The 11,424-nt window shown below is 36.0% G+C and overlaps 1 long non-coding RNA gene across 1 annotated transcript in view; it reads right to left on the reverse strand.

Annotated features, from left to right (window-relative positions):
• Positions 1–11,424, reverse strand: part of LOC106724141 — an 18,157-nt gene that overhangs the window by 1,309 nt on the left and 5,424 nt on the right. The window contains exon 2 of the long non-coding RNA XR_001359895.1: positions 11,341–11,347. This is a non-coding gene — a long non-coding RNA (uncharacterized LOC106724141). The remainder of the gene's footprint in view (positions 1–11,340; positions 11,348–11,424) is intronic.

The following is an 11,424-nucleotide window of genomic DNA, read 5'->3' on the forward strand; positions in this document are numbered from 1 at the left end:
AATGTTGCTACTGTTATGAATCGTAATGTAAATATCTGATATGCAGGATGATCTTAGACGACCCCTGTGAAAGGGTTGTTCGACCCACAGGTTGAGAACCGCTGCTTAGTAAGCACTCAGATCCTGGTTTCTAAATACCAATATCTTATAGTAAGAATTAGGGCTCCTTGATCCGAGGGCTCAGGTAGGGAAAATACAAGATGATGCGTCCTTATTTTGGGGGAAAATAAGGAAGAACTCAAAAAAAAAAAAGGAATTGAGACATGTTCAAAGGTCATAGGAACCAACATGAAATATTTTCTAATGGTTGTTTGAAACTAAATAAAAATGATATTGATTGGATAATAACTCAGAATAAAATAAATATTTATGATTCTACACTGACATAGATAAACAATAAATAAATGGAGAGACATATTAAATGCAATGTGATATCTTGGGTCCTGGAACAGACTGTGTCGATAAAAATTATATATATACATATTACAATCTGAATAATCTCTGTAGTTTAGTTAATACTATAATTAGGCCAAATTTGACAATTAGCAGAAATTGTGCGAATGGTATCAGGGGACTATCTGAAATATTTTTAAAACTTTACTAAAATTCTAAAATACAATTAAAAGACATACTTCATCACTCAAAAGAGTGTGACCGTACGTATTTTTTTAGGATTGCACATTTAATTTTTTAAAAATCTAATAAATCTAACAAAACATATGGTTGACATGTTACAAAATTGTACTCCTCAAAAATTACTGGAGTCCTAACACACATATATTACAATTAACTGGGCTAGTGACGGAAAAAGTAGGGGTTATTTCAAAACTTAATATAACTCTACAATGTGAATATTGGTGGACTATGCCAAGGGAAAATGGGTATTGGAGATAGAAAATGTATAACATGAGAGCAATTTGGAGGCCAGTAAGATGAGGACATATTTAGGAACAGTAGTTAAAATTATTAGGCCAGAACATGTAAAAGCTAGTTGGAAAAAAAAAAGAAAGAGTTCCTCTATGGGAAATCAAAAACACAAAGGAAAAAGCCATCCTACACTAAATAAACATAAAGTGTAACTCCTAGTAAAAAAATGTGCACTTGTAGATGTGATTTATAATAGGAGATAGGAGTCAAGTGTGAGGTTTTAAGATACATTAAAGTCTTTTATTGGATAAGTAATCATTATCTTCCAGTTCCAGAAGGCTTTGCTTCATGGGGTGATTTATTTATTTTTTCCAAAGCATCCTAAATCAACCCTAGCACTAATACTCTGAATATGATATTATCTACATTTTATAGATTAGGATGAAACTTGTAAATTACTAATTTTCCATCCTGCAGCCAGCTGGTAAAAGAGCCAGAACTAAAATCACCTGTTTCCTTATTCAATAGTCTCTTCACTATATTATGATTCTGTCTGTTTGTTATATTATAACCTAGTAACAGTCCACAGTTTTAGAGAATAAGAGCAAGACATAATCTATATATATAAACAGGTAATATGCAAATTAGCCAGGCATCACGACCGGCTCAGGAAGAGGCTACATGCACAGATGGGCGGGAGGGGACTGCGTGCTGCCCCCAGCGGAGGAGGCTACATGCACAGATGGGCAGGAGGGGACTGCGTGCTGGCCCCAGCCCCAGCGGACACACACCAGGGGTGGAGGTGTGCTCCGAGCGGCCAAGGCACAGCTCAGAGCATGCCCCCACCCCAGCGGACATACACCAGCGGTGGGGGCATGTTCCTAGGGGCTGTGGGTGGCGGCAGCAGCCGGAGCAAAGCAGCCTTGATCCCAGATGCCTGGCAACAGCTGGAGTGAAGCAGCCTGGGTCCCGGGTGCCTGGCAGCAGCCAGAGCCAGAGGGAAGCCAGTGCCAGCAGCCAGGGGAAGGAAGGCCTATTCTTGCACGAATCTTCGTGCATCAGGCCTCTAGTATTTTATAATGCTAGAAGTTAAAAACTGAAAAGAACTGTAGAGATGAGTTAGTCTAACTGCAAAACGCCATAGCTCAGAGAGTAAGAACCAGTCTAAAGGTATTTAGTGAGTTACCATCATTGGTGACCAGACACACATTTCTTAGCTTCTGACTCCTACTATATATGTGGAGTGATTTATTATTCTTAAAGCTTATATAAAAGAAAAATGGAGATAAAATGAAGACATTTCATTAATGAGCATAATGAAAAAAGCTCAATTTACAAAAAAAAAAGTGATTGCTATAACATTGTGTTGTTTTGTGTGTTTTTTTTTCCAGAGAAAAATATTCACATTAAGTTATCCTAATCTATCTCATCCTCTAAATTTGTAAATGGTTATCTCAGCTCTTATGGTCACATCGAAGTAATTAACATCCACAAATAAAGACATTGTTAATTATATTATAGATTCTAACTTGAAAAGAAGATAGGAGAAAACGGAGCACACATTGAGGCAGTAGTCATTACAGCGAGTCCAACCAACATGACTCAAGAAGAATATTTTAACCATATCCTCCTCATTAATCAGAAGAACAAGCCTGAACTAACTTAGCATAGGACAGCTATATACCATCCACAGAATCAGTGAAACATTTGACAAGGAAGAGAACAGATTGGCACAGTAATTTGATCTGTGTTTCAAGGGCTGAACTGTACTTTTGCTGCTAAATAGTGAAGACATAAATCATTGAAGCAGGTCCCTGTGAACAATGGGATGGGAGATGTGGGACACTTACTCTCCCTTTTCTCCTCTTCTTCCTTCATCTCCTTATCCTTTATTTTTTCTAGCACCTCTTCTGTCTTCCTTCTTGCCACAATCCCAGGTCTTGGATATTTCTCACAAGCTGCTGTTAGCCAGATACTGAGAAAGACCTCTCACGAATTCCAGTAACCTTCACAGTGCCATCATCTAATGCCCACTGATGAGAAGTTCAAAAAGAATGGCATGAACATTAATAACTAAGCAAGCTACTGTAACAATAAGATAAACCCATGCAGCATCTGTCTCATGGAAACATAAATATATATTGAAAGATGACAGTCACCTTGCAGGTAACTGTTTAGTTATTGTGCAGACTAAACACAATAACTAAAGCAGACTTAGAAAGTTGTTTACATTCCCCCATCATACCTCTTTAAAAACATATAGTTCTTAGGAAATATTGGAGACAACTAGAGAATTTTCAGTTTCTTCAAATTTTGAACTTGGTCCTGCATGGATTCATTGAGATCATCATTACTACCCCGACCTTATGATTCAAGCAACATTTGTCATAGAATAACACTAAAAATGTGTTAATTAAATAGAAAAGGAGAATAATTTCTCATTAGTGAACTTATTATAGCATCTTCTAAATGAGGAATAATGGAACTAAAGAAACACTATGGTTAATCTTAATGTGTTTTTCTCAAAAATGATTACAACAAATAGCTACATAAAACAAGTCTTGCCCAATAAGAGGCTAAACAGCCCAGTTAACTGTCTTTATCCTTTATTTGCTCTGTTTGGGATATTGTGGACACTGTGAGGAACAAAATAAATGCACTGATATCCAAAGAAAATACTAATAATTAACAATAATAAAAATAATGTATTATACATATAACCGAAAAAACTACATCCACATTACTATTTTTTTAAGAAGTCATTGTGAAAAATCATGTTATTGCTCAAAATACCTACACAGTTTTTATTTGGAAACTAATAAGCTATACAACTAGAGCAATGTCAGATAGTAGAAAGTATAGAAGCAGAGACTGAACTGAACCATTACAATACTAATGATAATAGCTGCTAAAAAAGAAAAAAATAAATAAAAGCTGCTATTGATTGGATGTTTTACAATGCAAATCAGTATTTTTCTTGTCAAATTTAACTTATTTTTCAGTAATTTCAAGTATCTTAACTTATGTGTTGGATAACCAATCATATCAGTCAACATAACCTTTTTTTATTATTGGCTTTTAGAGGGAGAGAGAGAAAAACATCCATGTGAGAGCAGAACATCAATTGACTACCTCCTGCATGCTCCCTACAGGGATTGAGCCCACAACCAAAGCATGTGCCATGACCGGGAATCAAACCCAGCAATCAACTGAGCCACACTAGCCCGGGCAACACAATAATTGACCTTCATTCTAAATGTGGAAGAACTTCATTCTAAATGTGGAAGAACTTCATTCTAAATGTGGTTCAAGACTTAATTCAATCATAAAATAACACCATGAAGAAGATAACATTTGTGTACCTACTAACTTAACAGTGTGATCTGACAGTTATGTAACCTCTCTGAGCATCTGTCCTCTCACAGAGGATTAGAATAACATACTTTCAAAGAACATTTAAAGTTATAGAAAAATACTCATTATATATTACATTTAAAAAGCAAGTAGAGTACAGAAAGTATGTTTTTGAAATATAAAGCGTGTGTACACATACATATTTCTTTGTATGATATTTTCCCCTTGCCCGCTATGTGGATTCTATTAATATTTCTAAACCCTATCTGAGGTCACCAAACCAGTAAAGCCTCATACATGGTATTCCCCGATCTGGCTACCAGTAGTCACAGATCTACCAAGTTATATTAAAGGAGATTATTGTGTTGCCCTGGCTCAGTTGATTGGGTGTCATACCATGCATTAAGAGGTTGCTGGGTTTGATTCCAGGTCATGGAACATGCCCTGGTTTGGGGCTCAGTCCCTGGGAGGAGCATGCAGGAAGTAGCCAATGGATGAGTTCTACTCTCACATGGATGTTTTTCTCTCTCCTTCTCCTTTCCTATTTCTCTAAAAATCAATAATAAAAAAGATTATTGTGTTGACTAATATGATTGGTTATTCAACTCAAAAGTTAATTGGAATTACTGAAAAATAGGTTAGAATTGACAAAAATACTGATTTAATGTCTAAATGAAACGTTATACTGTTTTTTCTTTTCTTTTTTGTATTTTTATTTCTCCACTTTGTAAATTTAAAGCCTATATACTATTCCTTTATATTCCTTTTTATATAAAGGAAATTGGGGCAGTAAGTTTATTAATTAACTTTTATTTAAATGCTAAATTTTGTATTTAATTCATGCCAAATGAGAGTCAATAGCTGAAGAAAGTGTCACTCTTTGCTGAGACTGGTTTTAGCTATGGCCTGCCATCTTTGAACCACATCTAATCCAGACTGACATTGAATGGTCTCTGTTTACCTCTGACAAATGATGATAATGCTTCCTTTGCCTTTCTCACATAACCCTTAGGATCATACTGACCATATATGTGAAATTACACTAAAAAAATGAACCACTTGTTTGTCTACATGCTTTTCTCTATAGACACAAAGATAGGATTAAACTTGCAAGGATTTTATGAAGAGAAATGCTTGGGAGAGAAAGTAAGGAGGAAACTGGGGGAGGCTGGGGGGCCCCCACACTGCAATGCACGTGTGAGCCTGAAGGCAGGAAGGTAGGTGGAAGGCCTCTAGTTCTGTGTAGGTTGGGAAGGATTTGGCAGAATTTTTAGGGAATCCTTGATTCAAAGTCTGCCTTCAGAAAATATCATGTGTACCAAAGAGCGGCCTGTCTTTGCATCACTGAGGGGTCAGTGCCTGGCTGGGAGATGCTCATGGGGAGTGGTCACAGTGCATACGCAGCAATGGATCTCAGAGCTCAGCAGATGCGGCCCTTGGTCAATTAGGTTCTATGTAGTTGAAATACTGAAAAGCACATTCGAATGACCACTGTAGTACTCAAGTATTTATATTCAAATTTATAGTCAAAGTTAGCATGTTAAATTTAACCTATTGGTATTGTTGACAGCTTCATGTCTTTCAGCATAACAGTTTTAGAAATGTATGGTGTGCGTCCCTTGTTTTTGTTTAATCCCTAGAAAATAAATATATATTTTGGAAAGAGTTATTGCTGGATACTAAATTATTATTCAGACTTCTAATGATATGTGATGATGAGAAAGAAAGAAAAACTAAATTTAACATTATTTTCTTAAACCATATACCTGCTACCTTTGAAGCTCCATAAACATTCTGCTTAATTTATTGCAAATTACAAATAAAAGAAAATGATAAATATCACTTATTCATCCACTATATTAGTTATTCTGTGGCTTCAGGGAAAACATCCAGTTATTATCTTTAAGCAGTTTTTCTGCATGTTTTTCAATCTCTTCCTTGATTATCAAAACACAAACACAGGCAGTAACATAATTTGAATTATATCAGTATTTTGCAGAAGATTCTAAATTCTTGTAGTGAAGCGAATTTTTTGCATAAAACTAAAAACCAAAAAAGGAAGCATACTAATACAGTATTTGCTTTCTTTGTCTTTTCTTGCTGAGACTTTTATGCAAAATGATAGTTGTTTGTAAATATTTTTAAAACTAAAAATAGCATTTAAGTAGACGCATCAGAATTCACCTACACTAAAATCTATCCAGACCATTAGCAAATACCTCTAGTTTTTTCTTAAAGGAAACAGCTGTTTTTAAACTTGAATAGTAAAATAGAAAAATTAGAATTTATCTTACTCAAAAATAAAAAATAACACTTTAATTATACTTTGAATGGCAATAGAGGTAGTAATAGATGGAAAATATTGCTATTGAGCAGTCTAAAACACATTACTCTTAAAGATCATGACTCTAAGATCCTGTCTGGCAAGCTAAATACAGTGGTGGAGTATCATGTATGGTCCTTAGTTTCACTGGTCTACTTGAGATTAAAAGAACAATAGGCTCAACTACTTGATGAGAGGGTCCAAGTCATATGTTGTTACATTCTTAACTTCCCACAAAATTCCTGATTCTAAGTAGAATTTTGTTGAGTAATCTGAATTATAATTCAGAGCACCTCATTTCTCATACAAAAGTATCCAATGGTTTGCTTTAGCAATTAGAAAGAGTGCAATGCCTGAGAATGCTTGAAGGCCATATATAATCAGCTACTGAATTGTTTCTGCACCATAATATCTTAACACTTTCTTATTCTCTGCATTTGGACTGACTTATGCTTCCTATTGCCAATTAAAAAAGTTAGGTAAATTTTTGTTCAGAGATTTTATTTTTTTTTATTATTTTTTAAATATACTTTTATTGATTTTAGAGAGGAAGGAAGAGAGATAGATAGATAGAAACATCAATGATGAGAGAGAATCATTGATAGGCTGCCTCCTGCAAGTCCCCTACTGGGGTCAAGCCCGCAACCCAAGCATATACCCTTGGCCAGAATCGAACCTGCAACCCTTTAGTCCGCAGGCCAATGCTCTATCCACTGAACCAAACCGGCTAGGGCTGTTCAGAGATTTTATGCATTTACTTGCCTGGACCTGGTATGATCTTCCGCCAGGAGGTCAGTTTTGATCATTATTCATGGTCCAGCTTAAATACCATTCAAATATCATCTCTTTAGAGTTATCTTTTCTGACAAATTATTCTAAAATACATTCTCAAGCCCTAGCTCAGTGATCGGCAAACTCATTAGTCAACAGAGCCAAATATCAACAGTACAAGGATTGAAATTTCTTTTGAGAGCCAAATTTTTTAAACTTAAACTATATAGGTAGGTACATTGTTATTAACTTAATTAGGGTACTCCTAAGCTGGCCTTTGCTAAAAACATCCTCAATCTGATTGAGGTACGTTCACTGAGGTCAACCCCTTCCAACTCTCCCATCCACACTCGTCTTGTATACTTGTTTCATCTCTCTCCTTTCATTCATCCTCTCTATATGTCCAAACCATCTCAACATACCTTTCTCAATCCTCAACACTACATCTTATTTCACTCCATAACGTTCCCTAAAATTAACTTAATAAACTTTATTTAAAGTTTTAAGTCAACTTCGCACTGTACGTGCGCGCCCACATGTGGTATTTTGTGGAAGAGCCACACTCAAGGGGCCAAAGAGCCGCATGTGGCTCGTGAGCTGCGGTTTGCCAACCACTGCCCTAGCTGGTTAGGCTAGTGGATAGAGCATTGGTCTGCAGATTGAAGGGTCCTGGGTTTGATTCTGATCAAGGACATGTAACTTCGGTTACAGGCTCCTCCCCGGCACAGGCCTTAGTCAGGGCTCTTGCAGGAAGCAACCAATTGATGTGTTTCTCTCACATTGATGTTTCTCTCTGTCTTTCCCTCTCTCTGTACTCTCTCTAAAAATCAGTGGGAAAATATCCTCAGGTGAGAATTAAAAAAATAAAAAGTAATAAAAATAAATAAAATAATAAAATACATTCTCAGCTCCTGTCCAATGTATATTTTCCCTATGGCAATAGCCTGTTTTGTTCTTTATAGCACTTATCACTATCTAAAATTCATTCTTCTCATTATTTGTTGTCCTTCTTCCACATATAAGAATACTAGAGGCCCAATGCATGAAACTCATTCAAGGGGGTCGGCCCTTACAGCAGCCTCAGCTGCCTCGCAGCCCCACCCCCGACCCACTGGTTGTTCCGGAAGGTAGTCCAGGAAAGTCATTCCGGAAGGTCATTTCGCTGTCCAGCCTAATTAGCATATTAACTCTTTATTATATAGGATGAGTACCATGAGATGTATCTACTTTATCATTAGAATCTAAAACAATGCCTATAAACAGTGTTATCCAAAAAAGACTTCCCTGTATTTGGAAGCTAATTATTTGAAGGTGCATGGCATATGCTTTGTAATTTGTTGTGAATTAACTCATCTTAATAAGCTGGTACTGGTAAACAAGAAAACCATAATGTTGTTTATGTGCTGGTGTTAATCCCATCAGAAGTTAACATAGAAACTTGTGGTCCTATTCAGTTCACTTGTCCTCAAGTGGACTTGTTTATCACACAGCTTCTAAGTTATTGGAAATAAAAATAATGCACTGATATATGTAATTACATTTGAGATCAAGCTACTTCATTTTGCATATCTGCCATCCCTTTTATATTGATTGCTTCTTGAGATTGAAGTTGGTGTTCAATATATTATCAACCATATTGTCTATTCAGGAAAAAATTATATTCCACATGAATTAGCAAAGTTTGTCACCTGTATTTTAGAGGAAAACTGGCAACTACATTTTAAATTTCAAATAGAACTTCCTTTCCATCTCATGAAGTTCAAATCTCTTTTCTGATATTGTGTAGACTTCAGAAGCTAAATAGATGGACATTGACAGAATAACATATAATGAATGTGGTGCCTAGTTCATATCTACACACTGAATAATCCAGCAAAAAGAGACATGTTTTCTGTTTTCCTGCCTAAGTAATAGTTATATGACCATATATGTTTTAAATGTAGCATTTATTACAGTGTGTTATTTTTGGCATACACTTCCCTTTCCATTCCCACTGGACTATAAGCAAATTAAACAGCAACCATATCTACTTGTCCACATTTGTTTATCCTTGTACCTAATATAGACCCTCGCACAGTAGAGGTACTGAATAAATATTAGTTAAAAGACTGAATGAACTAAAGAAATGGCAACAAATACTATACACATTTTAATTTTAATAATAAACTTTGCTGTAGTAGTAAGACTAAAATGGGGTTGACAATAATATCAAAACAGGTTTTTCCTTGCTAGAAAAATCATTTTTTTGACTCCTGGATGGTGAAAATACATTGATACCTAAATAACAATTGAAGCTATTTAGTTATATTTATTTATAACAGCACCTAAGAATTCCAAAGTTGAGTTAGTTTTTCTAAATAAATGAACAATATGTTTACCATCGCCCATTACATAAGGTAAGAAGCTTGGCAGTCAAGAATTACTACTTAAAATTATTGCCATTTGGAGTTGTGTTAATTACAAAAGGGGCTGAAGCAAGTTTTGATTTTATTTAATTTGATTTTAATTAGTTTTAGGGATCATTTCCATTTAAGCAATGCTCAGAAAACACTGAAGCATAAGTATGTACTATATACATACTAAATTGTGATCTTCAATCAGAATATGTTAACTCTAAAACAGTATCTCACTCTAATTTTTCACTAGATGTCTAATGTGTCTTAATTTTGTTTAAAATCAGGATCTAAATATCGGTCAATATGATATGGAAAGGTTTTGTTTCTAGACTGTTGAAAATCCATACAAATAAAAAGTAAAATATTAAAGGAGAGTTCTGACTTAGAATGTATGGTCAATATGATATGGAAAGGTCTTGTTTCTAGACTGTTGAAAATCCATACAAATAAGTAAAATATTAAAGGAGAGTTCTGACTTAGAATGTAGAAAATTGTGAGAATGTCATCTCCAATTTAAAAAAAATGAGAAAAGAAAAACAAATAATCTATAAAATCATACATTTTATTGAGCCCATCAGAGAAAAAAAAATTAAAACCCTGTATTTCAAGAGGTGAAAATATCCCTTCTTAGCATTTCGAGAAAGAGGTGATTGCCATAAATGTGGGTAAGATAACATCAGCTGATACTTTTATAAAATCTTAAGGGTCAAGTGCAGACTAGCATATCAATCTCACATACATAAGAGTTCTAGAAACAGAGAAAGTTTGTAATTAATCTCAGGATATTTTCAACAAGCCTACACAAGTGCTCACAAGAAAGGTTGGAAAAAGGACATGGGTCTGGGGAGAGATGACGCTTGTTGGTACAGGTGTTCAGGATTTGATTGGGTACTACCGGAAGACAGGCATAATGCTACCCCTGCTTCACTAGGCACTTCCCTCCATAGGATGTAAAAGGCTTTACGTTGATGGTGCACTAGCAGCAAATCATTTCACTCACAAGGTCCTTACAAATTCCATGCTCCTGGTGGAATGGAAGAAATAAAATATGTTTGCTTTTGGGATATGTGTAGAAACCTCTTCCAAACCCACCACACAAACAACAATTCATTGCTGATGAGGTTGGGTAAGAGGAAAAACCCTCTGTCTCGAGGCTCAAAGGTATGTACCAACATCAAGAAGAAATCTACCACTGCTGATCATGGGGCAGGAAGATACCTCCTACCTAAGACTAGTCATAGTTAGAAGATAAAGAGTATGGCTTCAATGGACAGAAGGGACAGGAATGGTGAGGAATCACTACCCATGAGGACTGGGAACACAGGGCCTGCTTAAGACTTAGTTTTATCCAAAAGAGAGAACACCTCCTGTCTCTATTGTGTGGGACCAGCAACAAGCAACACCAGTCTGTCACCAATAAGAAGAAGCGGTGACTAGAGAGAAAGATCCCGCTCCGTGGCACATGTATGTGGTAATTGCTGAAATCTGAAAGTGAAGCAGGAACCCTAAGAAAATGTTTCTAGCACAGCAAGCCCCATTCCAAACATAAGGTAACAGCATCCCAGCGGCATCATTCCTCATTAATGGCCTGACAGAAGCAGGGGTGCACCAGGTATAGCTACCATTTACCTCATTTCTTCTTGTTCTTCACAGAGTATCTGCTAAGCCAAACCAATGGACACGGATAACAGGGGGATGAGAGCATGAGTGGGG

Source organism: Myotis brandtii, unplaced genomic scaffold (genome assembly GCF_000412655.1).
Source record: "Myotis brandtii unplaced genomic scaffold, ASM41265v1 scaffold734, whole genome shotgun sequence".
Classification (NCBI taxonomy): domain Eukaryota; kingdom Metazoa; phylum Chordata; class Mammalia; order Chiroptera; family Vespertilionidae; genus Myotis; species Myotis brandtii.